This window comes from Meleagris gallopavo, chromosome 3, assembly GCF_905368555.1.
Source record: "Meleagris gallopavo chromosome 3, MGAL_WU_HG_1.1, whole genome shotgun sequence".
NCBI classification, from domain to species: Eukaryota; Metazoa; Chordata; class Aves; order Galliformes; family Phasianidae; genus Meleagris; species Meleagris gallopavo.
In genome coordinates this window covers 58,997,433-59,016,297 of record NC_139406.1, presented here as the reverse complement: position 1 = coordinate 59,016,297, position 18,865 = coordinate 58,997,433, and the positions used below count along the sequence as shown (strand labels likewise).

The following is an 18,865-nucleotide window of genomic DNA, read 5'->3' as shown; positions in this document are numbered from 1 at the left end:
CGTTACCATTGTTGATCGATCTCTGAAAATGAATGAAATTCGAAGTCTGAGAAAAGACTTTTCACGTCACCCAAATGAGCCTATTGCCACTTGGTTACTTCGATGTTGGGACAATGGGGCCAACAGTGTGTGGCTGGATAGTAGAGAAGCTCGCCAACTGGGTGGCGTTGCTAGGGACTCAGCCATTGACAGAGGTATTAGTACATGCCAGAACCAGGCCTTTACCCTCTGGAAGCGGATGTTGTTAGCTGTAAAAGAAAGATACCCCTTCAAAGATGATCTGATGCCTGAGAAAAAGAAATGGGCTGATATGGAAGAAGGCATCTGTTATTTAAGAGAATATGCTGTGGTGGAAATGCTACATAGCCCCGATTTCATTCCTGACGAGCCAGACCAAGAGCATGATCCCGAGAGAGTCAGGTGTACACCAAACATGTGGCGTACATTCACAAAGACCGCACCAGAAAGGTACGCCAGCACATTTGCAGCAATGTATGGCAGAGGGGAAAGAAGACCCCTTATAAGTGAATTGGTTAATAAACTTCAAGACTTTGAGTTACATTTAAGCCCTCTGCGAGCTTGTGTTTCAGCCATTACAAAGGTAGCTGAAAAGCTGGACAGAATGGAAAACAAACAAGAAGATATAATAGACAAACTATCAACCGTGCCTGAAGCTGATAAATCCATGGAGGTAACGGATACATCAAATGGGGACCAGAATCCCCAAAACAGCCTATTGGAGGGGCTGATCAACTTGATTTCCTCCCAGCCGGTGGCATCTAATGTCTCAGCTATCAAAAGAAGACGTTCTCCTGCTCGAGCAAGTGACAACAGTAAGACCACATCACGTTTTGCCTTGTGGCATTACCTACGTGACCATGGAGAAGATATGAAGGAGTGGCATAAACAACCTACTCCTGTACTTCAAGCACGGGTAAGAGAGTTACAAGACAAATCAACCACCAAGGTGAACTTCTCTAAAAAGGTGATTGCTCCAGTTGCTGCAGACAGTGAAGGTAACAAATAGAGGGGCCCTGCCCCCAGCCAGGGGGGGGAAAGGGATAATAGAGTTTATTGGACTGTGTGGATTAGATGGCCTGGCACATCAGAATCACGAAAATATAAGGCCCTGGTGGATACTGGTGCACAGTGCACTCTAATGCCCTCGAGTCACCAAGGGACAAAATCAATTTATATTCATGGGGTGACTGGAGGTTCCCAAGAGCTGACTATGTTGGAGGCCGAAATCAGCCTCACTGGTAAAGACTGGCAAAAACACCCTATTGTGACTGGCCCAGGGGCTCCATGCATACTTGGTATTGATTACCTCAGAAGGGGATATTTTAAGGATCCCAAAGGGTATCGATGGGCCTTTGGAATAGCTGCTGTAGACACAGAAGGTGTTAAGCAGTTGTCTATTTTGCCTGGCCTGTCAGAAGATCCATCTGCCGTGGGGTTGCTACGAGTGAAAGAGCAACAAGTACCGATTGCTACAAAAACGGTGCACAGACGGCAGTACCGCACCAACAGGGATTCCTTGCTCCCCATTCAGAAGCTGATTCACCAACTAGAGAATCAGGGAGTGATTAGCAAGACTCACTCACCTTTTAACAGCCCCATATGGCCAGTGCGTAAAGCCAGTGGAGAATGGAGGCTGACGGTGGACTACCGTGGCCTGAATGAAGTCACACCCCCATTGAGTGCTGCTGTGCCAGATATGTTAGAACTCCAATATGAATTGGAGTCAAAGGCAGCCAAATGGTACGCCACCATTGATATTGCTAACGCCTTTTTCTCCATTCCTTTGACCAAAGAATCTAGGCCACAGTTTGCTTTTACCTGGAGGGGCATTCAGTATACCTGGAATCGTTTGCCCCAGGGGTGGAAACATAGCCCAACCATTTGCCATGGGTTGATCCAAGCTGCACTGGAACAGGGAGGTGCTCCTGAGCACTTACAGTATATTGATGACATCATCGTGTGGGGCAACACAGCAAAGGAAGTTTTTGAGAAAGGAGAGCAAATAATCCAGATCCTTCTGCGTGCTGGTTTCGCTATTAAGCGAAGCAAAGTGAAAGGGCCTGCCCAGGAAATTCAGTTCCTAGGTATAAAGTGGCAAGATGGCCGTCGTCACATCCCAACAGATGTGATCAACAAAATCAGTGCCATGTCTCCACCCACTAATAAGAAAGAGACACAATCGTTCCTGGGTGTAGTGGGTTTTTGGAGAATGCATGTTCCAAACTACAGCCTCATTGTAAGCCCCCTTTATCAGGTGACACGGAAGAAGAATGATTTTATGTGGGGTCCTGAGCAGCAGCAGGCTTTTGAGCAGATTAAACAAGAGATAGCCCGTGCCGTGGCCCTGGGGCCAGTACGGATGGAACAGGATGCGAAGAACATCCTCTACACTGCTGCTGGAGAGAAAGGTCCCACTTGGAGTTTGTGGCAAAGAGCCTCAGGAGAGACTCGAGGCCGACCCCTGGGATTCTGGAGTCGGGCGTACAGAGGGTCTGAAGAGTGCTACACTCCAACTGAGAAGGAGATCTTAGCCGCGTATGAGGGGGTTCGGGCTGCTTCCGAAGTAATCGGTACAGAAACACAGCTCCTTCTGGCACCTCGACTGCCAGTGCTGAACTGGATGTTCAAGGGAAAGGGTCCCTCCACCCATCATGCTACTGATGCCACTTGGAGTAAGTGGATTGCGCTGATTACGCAGCGAGCGCGGATGGGGAATCTCAACCGTCCAGGAATCCTAGAGGTGATCATGGACTGGCCTGAAGGCAAAAAGTTTGGAACACCGCCAGCAGAAGAGATATCACGTGCTAAAGAGGCCCCACCATACAATGAACTACCCGAAAATGAGAAGACATATGCCCTATTCACAGATGGATCGTGTTGTATTGTGGGGAAACACCGTAGATGGAAAGCCGCTGTGTGGAGCCCCACACGACAAGTTGCAGAGGCCACTGAAGGAAAAGGAGAATCGAGCCAATTTGCAGAGGTAAAGGCTGTCCAACTGGCCTTGGATGTTGCTGAACGGGAGAGGTGGCCAATGCTTTATGTTTACACTGACTCGTGGATGGTGGCAAATGCTCTATGGGGGTGGTTACAGCAGTGGGAGCAAAACAACTGGCAAAGAAAGGGTAAACCTATTTGGGCTGCTGACCTGTGGAAAGATATTGCTGCCCGAATAAAGAATATGGTTATAAAGGTGCGTCACGTAGATGCCCATGTGCCCAAGAATAGGGCTACTGAAGAGCAGCAAAATAACCATCAGGTAGACAGAGCTGCCAGAATTGAGGTGGCCCAAATAGATCTGGACTGGCAGAACAAGGGTGAATTATTTCTAGCCCGATGGGCCCATGAGACCTCAGGCCATCAAGGGAGAGATGCGACATATAAGTGGGCTAGAGACCGAGGGGTGGATTTAACTATGGATGCTATTGCGCAAATCATTCACGACTGTGACACGTGTGCCACAATTAAACAAGCCAAGAGAATGAAACCTCTCTGGGAGGAAGGGCGATGGCAAAAGTACAAATATGGGGAGGCATGGCAGGTTGATTATATCACCTTGCCACGATCTCGTAATGGTAAGCGTTATGTGCTCACCATGGTGGAGGCAACAACTGGGTGGCTTGAAACCTATGCAGTACCCCACGCTACCGCCCGAAATACCATACTAGGTCTTGAGACACAAGTCCTGTGGCGACATGGTACCCCAGAAAGAATTGAGTCAGATAATGGGACTCATTTTAAAAATTCTCTTGTAGGTACCTGGGCTAAAGGTCATGGTATTCAGTGGATTTACCATATTCCCTACCATGCACCGGCCTCAGGTAAGATTGAACGATACAATGGGTTGTTAAAAACTATGCTGAAAGCAATGGGAGGCGGTACATTTAAGCACTGGGAGAAGCATTTGGCAGAAGCCACCTGGTTAGTCAATACCAGAGGATCTATCAATCGTGGTGGTCCAACCCAGTCCAGCTCCCTACATACCGTAGAGGGAGATAAAGTCCCTGTTGTACATGTAAAGAATATGTTGGGAAAGGCAGTTTGGGTTATTCCAGCCTCTGAGAAGGACAAACCTCTTCGTGGAACTGTTTTTGCCCAGGGACCTGGGTCCACTTGGTGGGTGATGCAGGAAAACGGGGATGTTCAATGTGTACCGCAAGGGAACTTGATGTTGAGGGAGTGCAGTCAGTAATTCCTAGTGCGTGTGTTTATATTTTGTTTGTCTATATTAAGCATGATGTAGTGATGTGGAATAAGGGGTGGAATGTCATGGTTTCATGATTTTTCATTATCGGTATTCCACATCATAACATCATGCAATGTACTGGGGGTTTGACTGCTGATGCTCAAGTTCCGGGTGCCTGTCCAGCGGAGAAGAGCAGCTACGTTTCCCCAGGGGGCTTTGCGGTCAGCGAGGAGATATAACTCCCGGCAAGGTCACCTGATGCTCTCTTCTCTGCCTGCGCTGCTTCGCTTGCGCTTCTCTGCCTGCGCTGCTTCGCTTGCGCTTCTCGCCTGCGCTTCTCTGCCTGCGCTTCTCATCTCAGCGTTGTGGTAAGGCCGATCCACTATCAATTTCACATTCTCTCTCCTTATAAAATTCTGTTGATACCATATTTAGTAAATTACTTTGTTTTACCTCAGATTGTTGCCACTGTTTTCAATTATTTCGGGGTCCCTTATTTTCTTTTTTTTCCCGGGGGCGCGGATCCGCGGATCCCTCCGCCCTTCTAGTCACGGAACCGGGCCGAACCAGCCCGTAAACCGTTGACAAAGTAATAGGAAATTTCTATCATTATTTCATTTATTTATAGCAGAGTGACCTCTACAAAGAGAAGGTTAGAAAATTTTCATACAATCATAAAAAAGTTGACATTACAAGAGACTTCTCAAGATCATTTAGTTTAGCATTTTGCTCATGCAGGACCACATACAGCAGATTGCCCTGGTCTCTGTCAAGTTTTGAATATCTCCACAGATGGAGACTTCACAACCTCACTCAAGAATCTGTTCCAGTGTTTCACCACTCACTCAGTAAATAAGTATTTTCTTGAGTTCATATGGAATTTCATTTTTTTCCCCTTTACATATTGCCAATGGACTCCACTGAGAAAAGTCTGGATCCACTCTCAGCCTCCTCTTTTCCAGGCTGAACAGGCCACGATCTCTCAGCCTCTCCTCATATGGTAGATGATCCAATCAATCCAGTCTCTTCATCGTCTTAGTAGTCATAAGGACTTGCTCCAAGAAGTCCATACCTCTTGCATTAGGGAGCTCAGACCTGGACTCAACACTCATCAGTTCTGTGTAGAGGAGAAGGATCACCTCCCTCAACCTGCTGACAGTGACATTCCTAATGGAGATCAAGACGCTTTAGATTTAATTTTTTTTTTTTTTTTTTAGAACCCCGAGGTCCTTCCTTGCAGAGTTGCTTTCCAGGCAGCCAGCAGTCAGCATATACTAGTGCCTAGGATTATTCTTCCATATATGCAAGACTTGGCATTTGCTCTTGCTCAAGTCCATCAGATTCCTGTCAGTCCACTTCTTCAGCCCCTCCAGGTCCCCCTGAATGGAGCAGGATCCTCTGGAATCAATCATTCCTCCCGGTTTTGTCTGTGAACCTGCTGAGGGTATACTATGTCCCAGCTTACAGGTCCTTAATGAAGATGCTCATCAGTATCGGCTCCAGTACTTCATTACCTGTTCATTACCTGTTACATGCCTCCGATAGGACTATGTGCTACTGAACACTCCAGGTCTGGCTACTATGCCAGTTTTCAATTCACCTCACTATTCACTTATCCAACCTATACTTTGTCAGCTTGTCTACAGTATTGTTATGGAAGACAGTGTCAAAAGCCTTGGTAAAGTCACAGAATCATAGAGGTTGGAAGGGATCTACAGAGATCATCAAGTCCAATCTCTCTCCCAAAACACGTTCCCTAGAACAAGTTGCACAGGAAAGTATTCAGGCAGATTTTGAATATCTCCAGAAAAGAAAACTACACAGCCTCTCTGAGGCAGCCTGTTTCAGTTCTCTGTCACTCTCAAAGTAAAGATGTTTTTTCTAACATTAACATTAACGTCCTGTGCTCTAGTTTGTGTCTGTCACTCCTGTCCTGTTGCTGGGCACCAGTGAAAAGAGCTTGCTCCCAACTGCTAGATACCAACTCTTCAGACATTTATAAACATAAGATCTTTCCTCAGTCTTCTCCAGGCTAGAAAGTCCCAGGTCTCTCAGGTCTCTCAGCCTTTCCTTACAAGGGAGATGCTTCAGGTCCCTTATCATCATCACAGCCTTCAACTGGACTCTACAGAAGATCCTTGTCTTTCTTAAAGTATGTAGCCCAGAACTAGACACAGTACTCCAGATATGGCCTCACTGGTGCAAAGTAGAGGGGGAGAATCACTTCCCTTGACCTGCTGGCCACGTGCTTTTTAATGCACCCCAGGATACAACTGGCCCTTTTGGTTACAAGGGCACACTGCTGGCTCATTGTCAACCTGCTGTCCACCAGGACATCCAGGTCTTTCTCTGCAGTGCTCCTTCCTAGCAGGTCAGCCCCTAACCTGTACTGATATGTGTCGTTATTCTTCCCCAGGTGTAGAACACTACATTTGCTCTTGCTGAATCTCATCAGGTTCCTCCCTGCCCAATTCTCCAGCTTGTCCATATCTTGCTGAATGGCAACACAACCTTCTGGCATGTCAGCGAACCCTCTCAGCTTTGTATCATCAGCAAACTTGCTGAGGGGACACCCTATCCCCTCATCCAGGTCACTGAAGATGTTTAACAAGATCAGACTGAGTTCCTACCCCTGGGGAACACCATTCATCAACTAGACTGTACCACTGATCACAGTCCTCTGAGCTCCACAGTCAGCCAGTTCTTAGTCCACCTCAGTGTCCACTCATCTATCCCACACTTACAATCTTATCTTCATAGAGGGTATTACGGGAGACAGTGTTAAGTCTTGCTGAAGTCAAGGTAAGCTACAGTCTAGATAAACAGCACTATCTGCTCCCCTCTGGTTCACTAAGCCAGTGAACTCATTGCAGAAATTTGTCAAGTTGGTTAAGCATGATTTCCTCTTTGTAAATTGACACTGACTACTTTTAGCCACGCTTTTTTGTCATTCAGATTTTTGGAAATGGTTTCCAGGAGGTTCTCTAGGTCAGGCCAGGAAATACCCACTAAAAACTGCCTTCTCCTTGTAAGAACTGGAGTGAGAAGGAAAAGTAAGCAAGAACAGCAGCATGTGAAACTACAATAGTCATCATAAACAGCTATGCCCACAGGTTTTTAATTTCTCTTATTCTAGCAAAACATCATTAGATCAGCAAAAGGTATGCCTGATTATAAAATAAACACCTCAAAATATTTAAAAAGCTTCAAATTGTTTTTAGATTCACAGATTTCACAGCACTTTCAAAGGTCTCTCACTTTTTTCCCATACCTATGATCTCAGCCTAAATATATATATGTAATACATATATATTTTTGGGAGGGGTTGTTTGTGGGGGGTGGTGGAGGGGATTAGAAAACTTCCTTCCCAAATTAGAAAGCATTTCAATTTTTGTAATTGACAGTCTGAAAGCTAACAGTGAACTGTGAACTGTGGTCTAACAGAGCACCAAGCAGAATTTGAGACAGGGTCTCAAGAAAAATTGTGGAGGAGAAGGGGATGTAGGAAAGAAAATAAGAAAATGACTAAGTCTATCACCGTCTTTATCCAAATGTGTGTAAGTAGAGATTCAAAACTGTTTATATCATCAGACACATTCCTTTCGCTTAAAAGCGACAAAAAGGATTATTCTCTTTTAGTGAGCTGATCTGTTGTTTGTTCTTCTGTCACCATGGAGACTATCATTGTTGCTGATGATGACGATGATTTTCTCTAACTGGTCAGCACGCTTGTAACATCACCTAGTATCAAATGCAGACAACAGCAGAGGAGTCTATATTTATTCTAAATGAATATCAGCCTAGGTAAAAGAAACGCATTTGATTTTTTTTTGTTTTCCTGATTTTTGTGTTGCTGTTTATTTTGAATAATATATAAATGCCTCTGAATTCATTTTCCTTATTTTCATTCCAAAGCAATCTCCTGGGCTGATACAAGTGCTCTCACTGCAGGTAGTCCCACCTACTTTTATTCCTATCTTCCACTTACTGAATAGGATATAAAAAGTGAGTTAGTTCAGTCAACTGAACACAACATCTGAATCCTTTCCCCAGAGAAACTCTGACCAAACACCAAATCTCAAAATGCACTCAGTTTCTTCCTGATAAAAGTGGAAAGATATATTTAATAAAATTTATGAGGTTCTCCATCACACCTGTATTTACAGATGTACTTAAAAAAATCAAAATATATATGTGTATGCAAGTAATCGTCCATATATATGAGGGCTACTTTGAAACTAATCTAAAAATAAAGTGAAAGACAAATCATGTTCCAGAGAGCCATGCAGACTTTTTTTTTTTTTTTTTACATGCATGGCATGGCATGTAGGCTGTTGTTCATCAGTGGTAAAAATGGCTAGTTAACGTGGTGGCTATGTTGAAAAATATTTTGTAGCTGAGAATGTTTTCTATCAAATAGTGTTCTTGTCCTCTTTCTATCTGTCATAGTTTCCACGTAAATAAATAGGTGGAATTACTTCTGAAATTACCTACGTAAAGATAATTTAACAAGAAAGCATCCAATACAAGTACCATGAGTTTTTGCTTTGCTCTTATTGCATTCTCAACACAGAAAGACTAGACTGGCTTCATTCAAATTCAGTGGAGTACTTTAGATAGAAAAAGCAAAGTTCTAAAATTTTCTTGCTTGGCTTCACTAAAAAACGTTGTTACAATCAGAGGGAAGAGAAGACATAATAATCCCTTTCGGATTAAGATATCCTGGTTCTTCATTTATTCATTCTCTGTTTCTAGCCTGAAACTAACCTCCCCTGTAGTGGCAAATAAGGTTTTGCAGCTTTTAGTATGAACTTTCCGAATAATGAGGAAAAGTCACAGGACTCACTGCTTTCTGATCCTAAAAGAAAGGATACTGCTTTGATATCACTTTCTCAGGAAAAAACACGTAGCTTTTAAAGAACATAATTAAAAATTTCAGCAAGTTTCAGTTACCACAAACAGTAAAATGATTGAAAGGTACTACTAACCCCTTGCTTGATTGGGTTAATAATAAACAGATGAAGAAATAGGTGACAGACATTAGCTACTTTGAGTACTGGATTTCTGAAGAGATTTTGGATGTCACCGACAAGCAAGAACTTTTACAGATTGCTGATCAGTCAGATGATAAAAATGTCTAGTCTTCCCATTGAGAAAACACAGAGCAAAACATTTTAACTGTATTCTGAACAATGGTAATGAAATACATTCTTGCTGAACCAGGACTTTGAATAATGAACTGCCTTTTACTATCACTGGAATACAAAAACCTTTTCAAAAAAGCAGCAGCCAAAAGAAGCTGCAAATAATGATCTAACCCTGTAGATTCTTAGGCCAGCAAAATTTTGTGGGGCAGACCAAAAGAAATTGCATCGATCAAAGCTGTGAAAACATCCCTCTGTGTAGACTATTTCAGCTTTCAGATGTAATGCACACATACAATTCTAAATCTCCCTCCTCTCAAGCAAGTATAGAATCATAGAACCATCAAGATTAGAAAAAACAGAGAAGATCATCTAGTCCAACCATCTACCTACCACCGTGAGGAAACCATGTTCCTCAGTACAACATCTGAACATTTCCCGAACACCTCCAGGGATGATGACTCCACCACCTCCCTGGGAAGCTGTTCCAGAGCCTAACCACTCCTTCTGAGAATAAATTTTTTTCTAATGCCCAATTTGAATTTCCCCTGGCGGAACTTGAAGCCGTTCCCTTTAGTCCTATCGATAGTTCTTGGAAGAAGAGACTGACCCCAAGCCTGTAGCATTGCCTGGGATTGTTGTGGCCAAAGTGCAGGATCAAACTTGGTCAAACTTGATGCAGTTATGCAGCTTAAATAGGACAAAGACTGAAGAATGTCCTTCTCCCATCTCTCTTCAAAAGACTATTACCAGAAGGGCTATCATCTGCCTAAACAACACTACAGAACCTGTATTTAGTTACTAACCTGAAACGTAATTGACACTCTCTAGACTGCTAGGATCCAGGCCTCATATTTATTTTGGCCTTGGACATTTCACTCAGCACAGCTTGATCAAAACCAGGAACCAAAGTCTGATGAATAACATAAACAGAACTTTTTTGAACCTTTACAAAATTTCATGTTGAAATCCAGGTGTGAGATACCGCAAACTCCTGCTTATTGTTTGCATTTTTGCTGGTAATATTCCTTGGAAAGCAAAAGCTCTGTCTTGGCATAAATGTGCCCAAATTTTCTGTCAGCATTGTACAGTTTGGCACAAGCTGTACACAAGTCTTTTTCCTTACATATATTCTCACCACCGTCCTGCTCAAAATAATGTGTATCCGTTTTTTTGTTTGTTTGTTTTGCTTTTTTAAAGATACTGCTTTTCCATTCTTTCTAAACTCTTCGTTGGGTCCCACTCTCAGACATATTAGTTATCATGATTTGATTCAAAACAGCACCTAGAACAGGGAAAATCATCCAGTTTACAATAAGTACACTCAACTTTTCCTTCTGCCTACAGGAATTTAGCGAGATCCTTTTCCCAAGAGTACTGTGATCAGCAGGCTAGAAACTGTGCCACAGTGAAACAGTAGCAGCCCCTTATATGTAAAAATGATGTTCATTACTGAGAGCTGAACAATCAATACATAATTAAATGAGCATCCCTGAATAGATAAAATTGTTGATTTTACCCTAGATACTGTTTCTTACTCACTAATTTGGCAACTGTATTTAAACTGCAGTTTCAAAATCACTGAATGATTCTGCTCACTGTTTCCAACATGTAAGCTTAACTCCTCTGAAACTAAGAAGCATCTTAAATATGTGTGGCTCTCTCAGATAGTTATTGTCAGCAACTTGGCAGAATCAGTATTTACTACTGGGTTCAACACTCTCCCCTTGATGCCTCTCATTGGGCCATTTTGCTGAAATATTTCAGACAATTAAAATGTGACTGAGTTCTGAAGGGATGGGAAAGAAAGCATATCTAGTATGTCAATATTTTTGCAAAGCATCAGTAAAGTTCTCAGAGTTTTCCACGTTCAATCGAAGATGTACCCTAGATTGAAAGCTGTTAGATTTTCATAATGAGTAAGATTCTAAAATCTACTGAGCGGGATGTGGCCTCCCAGACAATAAAGAACTCAGCTCAAAGTATATTTGTCATTTTGTCTGTATCTTTTCTTTTAATCTGTAAGTGACTTCAAAAAATTAACTGTCCATTATATATAAATAACCTATGCAGATAAAGTTGTGTTCAATAGAGAAGAAAATCTGTATGTATGACTGCAGATGAATTGTATACATCTGTTTTATAATTGGAGACAGATTGGCCCGGGCCTGACCATAATTTATGGCACTTGAAATTTAGAAGGTCTGTGAATCACAGTGAGGTTATCAGCAAATACTTTCCTATTTTTCACTATATGATATAGACAAGCTCTTCCTTTTCCTCCACAGGCAAGTAACAAAGTCATCAAGAGTTTGAAGGAAATATGAACATTTTGCTATGGTTATCAGTGAAGTAATATTTAAGCCAAGAGTAATTAGCCTATATTAGCCTAATTAACTATATGCTTCTAACTGAAGCAGTTGACAATTACAATTATCTCAAAAGTTGATTTTTCTAGACTAAGGGTAAACATTATGTCAGGTGGTGTTAGTAGACAAAGATGTGGTATTGATAGCAGTCTCCTAGATCTAAGGTGTGTAAGATCATATCACACTATTTACTACATCAGTACACATTTAAATAAAAACAGATGCTATAAACCAATGAGAAAACACATTGAAATCTTTCGATATGATAAAATAACTTATGAGGAAATCACCTAATGCACATTACACTAATGACTGAGAATCTTCCAACTCTGTCTCCTTTTATGCAAATATGTCAAAAATAGAACTGTAGGTTGGAACCTATGCTAAACATGATTCTAGACTTACATATTGGATAAAGGCTTTTTCTTCTACACACTTCAGAATAATCAATAGTGCCATAACTATTTGAACTCTCTACACAACGTTCAAATTATAATGAAGATTATCACATTCTCCTCAACACTTCAAATCAAGCCAATAAACAAGAGCAGATGGATTACAATCATATTTGTCTTCCTCCTTTCACTAATCTCAGTTTGTAATATTACAACTGATTTTGTTTATGTAATTACTTTTCATAGCATACTACATGTTTACTTTTTACACTTAGATAAATCAAGATAAGTACAGTGTTGAGCTATTGACACATCTGAGCAGAAAGCCATGATTTTTTTCTCCATTTTATTATTCAGAAAGAATGAAAAAAAAAAAAAATCAACATTCTAAAGACAAACTATTGTCACAACACACATTTAATGAGCATCTTGCTATTTTTATGCATATATAACTCATCTCTTGGGTACAGGAACACGTTTCAGAGCTCAAAAATAAAAGTGCTACCCAAGAAGCCTTAGCAGACCACTTAGCTGTCAAACTTAACCTGCTGCTACTGAGAAGAAGCATCTGAGCTACGAACAATCAAAATCTTCATTAAAAAAAAAAAAAGAAGAAAAAGGTCAGAATAAAGGTGGAAATCAAAGTAATAGGGGATCTCTGTAAAAACTAAGTATGAACTTCAGCTGGTTCCACTCTGAAATAGGCAAATCCAATTGGATGAATGCACAGCCCACCTTGACTGATACCTGAAGTATCCCAGTGGTCCCAGAAAGACCGGCAACTTTATAAAGTAGCTTTTTCTACTTCATCCATCACAATGTAAGCAAAGAAACCTGAGGGGTGTCTCTGGACTGTGAACACTGTAGGTTGTGTGAAATTCAGTGCTAATACCATCTTGTCAGTGGAAGACTGATACTACACGCACAGAGTGCATAAATGATTAGAAAAAACAGGTATTCCATCAGAAATCAGTGCCACATTTGTGGAGCAAAGAGATTTTATAAAGGCTGGCTTTATGACACAGCAGCGCATCAGCTCTGCTCACCTGAGAGTGACAGTCCCACAGTTGCTGGTGGTACAGTGTGGGGCTGAGATTTCCTCCCTGACAGAACAGATCATCCTTATTAAAGGTCTGAAACCCACAGAGAGACTCCCATCGACTTCAATGCATTTTCTATCATGCTTTTCATGATCCCACTGACTGTGCAATACAGTTTTGAACAATACATGAAGAAAATATGTATTACATTTAATATCTTGGAAAATGAATGACCTCTTTCCCTTTTAAAATAGTTCCATACTGTCTAGCACCTTCTCACTTCAGCTTTCAGCTGAGCACACTGGGGAAGCATTTAAATTCCAGAGCTGGCCCTCTCACAACTCTAATATTTGAAATTTCCACTTTCTTTGGCACAGAGAGTTAATTAAAACATTTATCCAAATAATAATAAGTGACAGTTCAGTGACACTTACATGTGATAATCAGGAGGGGAAAATCTAAACATGAAACTAAAAAAAAAACTGAACACAGATACATAATTTCAAGCAGCTCACTCTACATTTTGTTTCAGACTCCTGATATTTTATATATGCAGTATGTCACTTACATGAAGACAATTCAGAAAGAAGCTTAATAACTCATTCAGACAAAAAATAACAGGAAGATGGGGCTGGGAGATGTACGAGGAAGAAGCTTGTCACGTCTTTCATTCACAGGTCTTCAACATTTCATCTTCTGTGCTATATTCTCTAGCACAGAAAATCTTTGTATCATCCTTTTCTTTTTTGCATACTGTGTATTATTAGATCAAAGAAACTAGTGAAAAAAACTGGCTAAATTTTGTATTCAGGCCAAATAAGTCTTTATTTTTCAAGACTAGCAAGGCTGAATAGGAATTAAGTTGACTCATCCTTATTAATTTCTATGTATATAAACAGCAACATTGCACAGTAAAATCTATTTGAAATTTTACTTAATTGTTGGCTTTGAATATTCCAGAGTGGATTCATCCCATATTATATTTTAATTGTAATTGAGATTACAATTGGATTGGATTAGATTCAATCTATGCACAATTGAAATTAATGAATTTGGCTAATGAAATATTTATAGGTGACCTTTCCCTGAATTGATTTTAAAAAGCCTGTTTTGTTTAAAATACCTTTGATATTTACTGTCTGAGGTTAGATTTAAATTATTCCTTTACATAAGAAAGCTAAACAGACATCCGTTACTCCTGTAGACTGGCAAAAAATTGGCCATATTGCAGTTTTCTCCTGCCAAACATATTTAGTGCTTCGTGTCAGGTATACATGTGCCTTTCCCAAAAGTTAAAAGACCTACAGAAAATCATTAATGCACTTGTTTTTATGTGAATAATTTATTCTCATCTTGGTCCACCCACCAATTCTACTGACATTTAAACGTGGTCTAGTCTCAGGCACATTGTCTTTAATATTAAAGCAGTATGAAACTAGGACACAGGCCTATGCTGCATTAATGAATTTCTTATAAAATTGAAGTATGTTACCATTGTCAGAATTAGCAATGCAGAAATGCTAATATGATTCTCCATGGATTACAGTGGCATATTCCACTTTGTTAGAGTTTTAGTGTAATGATGACTATTATGAAACCTTGGTTGCAAAATACTGACCTAGTAACTTTGTAAACCACGAAATAACTTGTGTACTTATCTCCTTCAACAGATGTGAAACTATATTAAATTAAGATCAGATAGAAAAATGCATTAAATCTCCCTCAATGTATTTTAAAATGTTGAGATGACATAAAATGATAGCATTTATTGAAGTCAGAATCCTCTGTGTTCTCCTCATGTAATTAGTCCAAAGCTGTCTGAGGAACCATTCATTTTAAGAAATGTGAAAGACACGGCCTTTATAAACTTCTCTTTCCTTTCCCCTCCTGCTGTTAAAAGTTTCATACTACCTGGATGTATAAAAGCAGAATAGCATCTGTGAGATACACCAAATCAATCAATTTCCTGCTCACCTGTGCATGAGTAGAAATCACCCTGCAGTGTTGGACAGTGTGGGTATTGTACTTCAAGAAAGATGTGGACAGAGGGGTTTTAGAAGTGAAAGAAAGAGTGATCAGGTCTAAACAACTTGACCAAAAGATTGAGAAAAAAAAATCAGTGCTTAGCTCAGAGAAGACTGAGGGGAGGCAAAGCAAGTCTTCAAACATATAAAAGGCAATTATAAAAACGTAGGCAATGTTTTAATCTCCATAACAACTCTGAAAATGGAAAGATAAGTTTAGAGGCTTTAAAAAGCAGCTAGGATAGACAGACAAGTACTGAGAGGAAAATATAACTTTCTAATGGCAAGGACAGTTAGTAAGGCAGATTGCGTGAAAATATTGTAGAATTAACACCCTTGAATGTTTTCAGAGCACTCTGAACAAATAACTATCAAGAATAAAGTAAATCTATTTGGTCTTGCTTCATGCCTAAAAGATCAAGTGGATGAAACCTCTCAGGTTCTTCCTATCCTACTTTTTATAATTTCACAAACTTATCTGGTTTTCTTTTGAAAAGCCAAGTATGTACGGCAGCTATTTTTAAGACCAACAGCCTGCTTTTCCACGAAGTATAAGAGATCAACATTAGCAACCTCTCTAACCAACATACTCACTGGTTCACAGAAGGAAACAGTACACCCAGGATTAAACCAGTCAATTATACGAGGTATTCTGATGTTTTACTGGGAAAAATCCTGTACCATTAGCAGTGTATCAGTTGAAGTTTGGAGAACACATAATGGCCAAAAAAGCAAACAAAAGTAACAGATTGGTGTACAGAAGCAGAATCACAAAATCATAGAATACCCCAAGATGGAAAGGACCCATAAGGATCAGTGAGTCCAACTCCTGGTTCCACACAGGATCACCTAAAACACAGACATATGACTGAAAGCATTGCCCAAACACCCCTTGAAATCTGAGAGCTTGATGGTGTAACCTCTACCCTGGGGAATCTGTTCTGGGCCCAACCACTCTCTGGTGCAGACCTTGTGCCTAACCCCCAGCTGCCCCTCCCTGACACAGCTCCATGCCGTTCCCTCAGGCCCTGTCACGGTCACAGAGAGCGGAGCTCAGTGCTGCCCTCCACTCCCTGCGAAGAGCTGGAGCCACCATCGGGCCCTCATCCTCCTCTTTCCTTACCTGAACTAACCAAGGGACCACAGTCATTGCTCACGTGCCTTCCCGTCTAGACCCTTTACCATCTTCATAGATCTCCTTTGAATGCCCTCCAATAGTTTTTGTCCTTTTTTCTACTGTAGTGTCCAAAATGGCACACCTTACTCAAGGCGAGGCCACACCAGTGTGGGATAATCCCTTCCTTCAACCAGCTAGCAGTATCATGCTTGATGAACCCCAAAGAAAAAGTCTTTGCATTTTCAAATTTGTTTTCTAAGGACCTAATATTTAACAGCTTTGGAGACTTGGTCAAAAGGTTAGATGGATTTAAATGTTGGTGAACCATTCACTGACAATGATTTTGCCAGCTGCAAGTTACAAATTGCTAAGAAACATGAATACGAAAGAAAAAGGGGCCACTGTTAAGCCTTTAAGTATCCATTTATATACCTCCTGCAGTTTTTCTCTCAATTTTCTTCTTTTATGAGTTTAATGTGCAGATAATCATTGGTCCAGATATCTCTAAATATAACACACTTTAAAATTACATGTCATAATAAGGCATCTCAAACAGTTCTTGGCTTGTAGAAATATAGAGCTCACAATAAAAACGTGGAAGCTAAACCAGAAGAAGCAAAACAAAAATAATTATGCCTACTTTTTAGATTTAGAAGAATAAAAATTAAGCATTGTGGACCAATTAGCATAGAATTGAATAAATAAAAAAACAGAAAGCCCAGCACCTGTTCTGCAGTGACAGTTTTTCCCCATAACATTATATCTAGGGCTTTTACTTGTTCTTCAGTATGGGGAAACTCCAAATTCAAGGATAGCAAACAGTGGAAGTGCTAACTTTCTAACCTACTTCTCTATTTTATTATTTCTTCTCAGAGGAACACTTAATTGTGATTTGGGAGCTCCCTATTTACAAACATGAAGTTATTGTCCTCATTTTCTCTGTTCTCTTTCCAACCGAACAGATAATGGGGAAGGAAGAAGAAACCTCACTTAGAGGACAATGAGAGGTTTGCATGCAGAAATCTGACAATCAACTCTGACACAAAATAGAAGCCAGATTTTTTCAAATTCTCTAGCTAAAAACACCATTTATTGTGATTAAACCATAACATCTACATAACAGGGAAGATTGCTAGATTTCATGGCATGTTGGATCAATGAGTGGGAATTACGACTTCAGGCTAGATTACAAAGGCTCCTCAACACAGCGCTGCATACTCAGTAACCTGGGACTCCTGAGACCATGTCAGGAAGGAGGGACTTCAGAGCTTCCTGCCCCAAAGCCAGAGATGAGTCTACAGGAACTCTTTCTGAAGCTTCTCAGGTCTCAATCTCCCTGCCCACTCGAAGCAAGCTAGAAGTCTTGAAAATCACTGACTCTGGGACAGTGTGTATAGCACAGCATTCTGAAAGTGGGAAAACCCAAAGGGTTCTCACGTTTGTGTTTGGCTGAAAGTTTATAGAAGCACACAAATACTTGGGTTTCAATAAATTGGTGTCTTTGAAGATTGATACTTTGTCCAGAAATTCCTTCTCATTTCTGAACATGCTAACCTTCTGAGCCTTCTAAACACACATAGATGTCCACTTGAGAACTTGGCCACTTACTCAGTAATCAAAACACAAGTGATAAACACACACAAAAAATGATCTTCTAATATTATGTTTCTTTCTAGATGCACAGACATACTACAGCAGTCTCTGAATGGACAGAGAAGCAAACATGAAAAAAATTAGGATATAGCAGAACAATATACCCACTGCTATCACTTTATTTCTGGCTTTCAGTTGCTAACCATTAAGTTTTAGTCCATCGTAATTACACAGAGAGAATACAGGAATTGTAACTTCATTAAAAAACATTCTGTTTGTATTCCTTGTGTTTGAACAAATACTGACAGTCAACATACTGCTTTTAAGAGTCCTCTTTTTGCCTTTCCTCTGTAAATCCTAAAACACATTACCATATGGATTTATTATTTTATTAATATATGCTGGAACATACACACAGTCCAACATATTAAGTGAGATAAGAGAGTAAAGGGAGCTGATGTTTAAGCTGTTTCAGTGACCACTTGCACAAATTTGACTTTCAGAGTTGCTGAGTTCATGATGACTTCAGGTGAAACTCTAAATGCTCTACACTTCTAGAAGCCAGATCTTTAACCTCTTCTCCTTAATTTTCCATTTTGCAAAACATAAATGGTCACTTGCTGTCCACTAAAACCACACTATACGATTATGCAGCATTTCTTTTAGCCTTACTAAAGCACAGACTGTAGAGCAATATAATTAACGTTTATTATTTTTCAGAGAAACATAATGTTCAGTCAGAAAAATATTTTACTTTAGAGGCTGCATTTTCTACATTAAATTGGAATCTTTAAGAAGAAGATAAAATTAGAAAATTTCCTTTGGAAGTTACAGATAATTCTTTTTACCTATTCCTATTGAACCCTCACTTCACTAAGTCTACTTTGGGGCTAATGCATATCTGAAAGTCCCGGCTCTGACAGACATCTGTTTCCATGAATAGTGAGAGACAGATGAAATCCAGTATGCTGGATTT

At 40.4% G+C, this 18,865-nt stretch overlaps 1 protein-coding gene across 5 annotated transcripts in view; it reads right to left on the bottom strand.

The window, feature by feature from the left end:
- NKAIN3 (sodium/potassium transporting ATPase interacting 3) overlaps positions 1–18,865 on the bottom strand; it is a 404,665-nt gene that overhangs the window by 257,792 nt on the left and 128,008 nt on the right. The gene's annotated exons all lie outside the window — the stretch shown is intronic.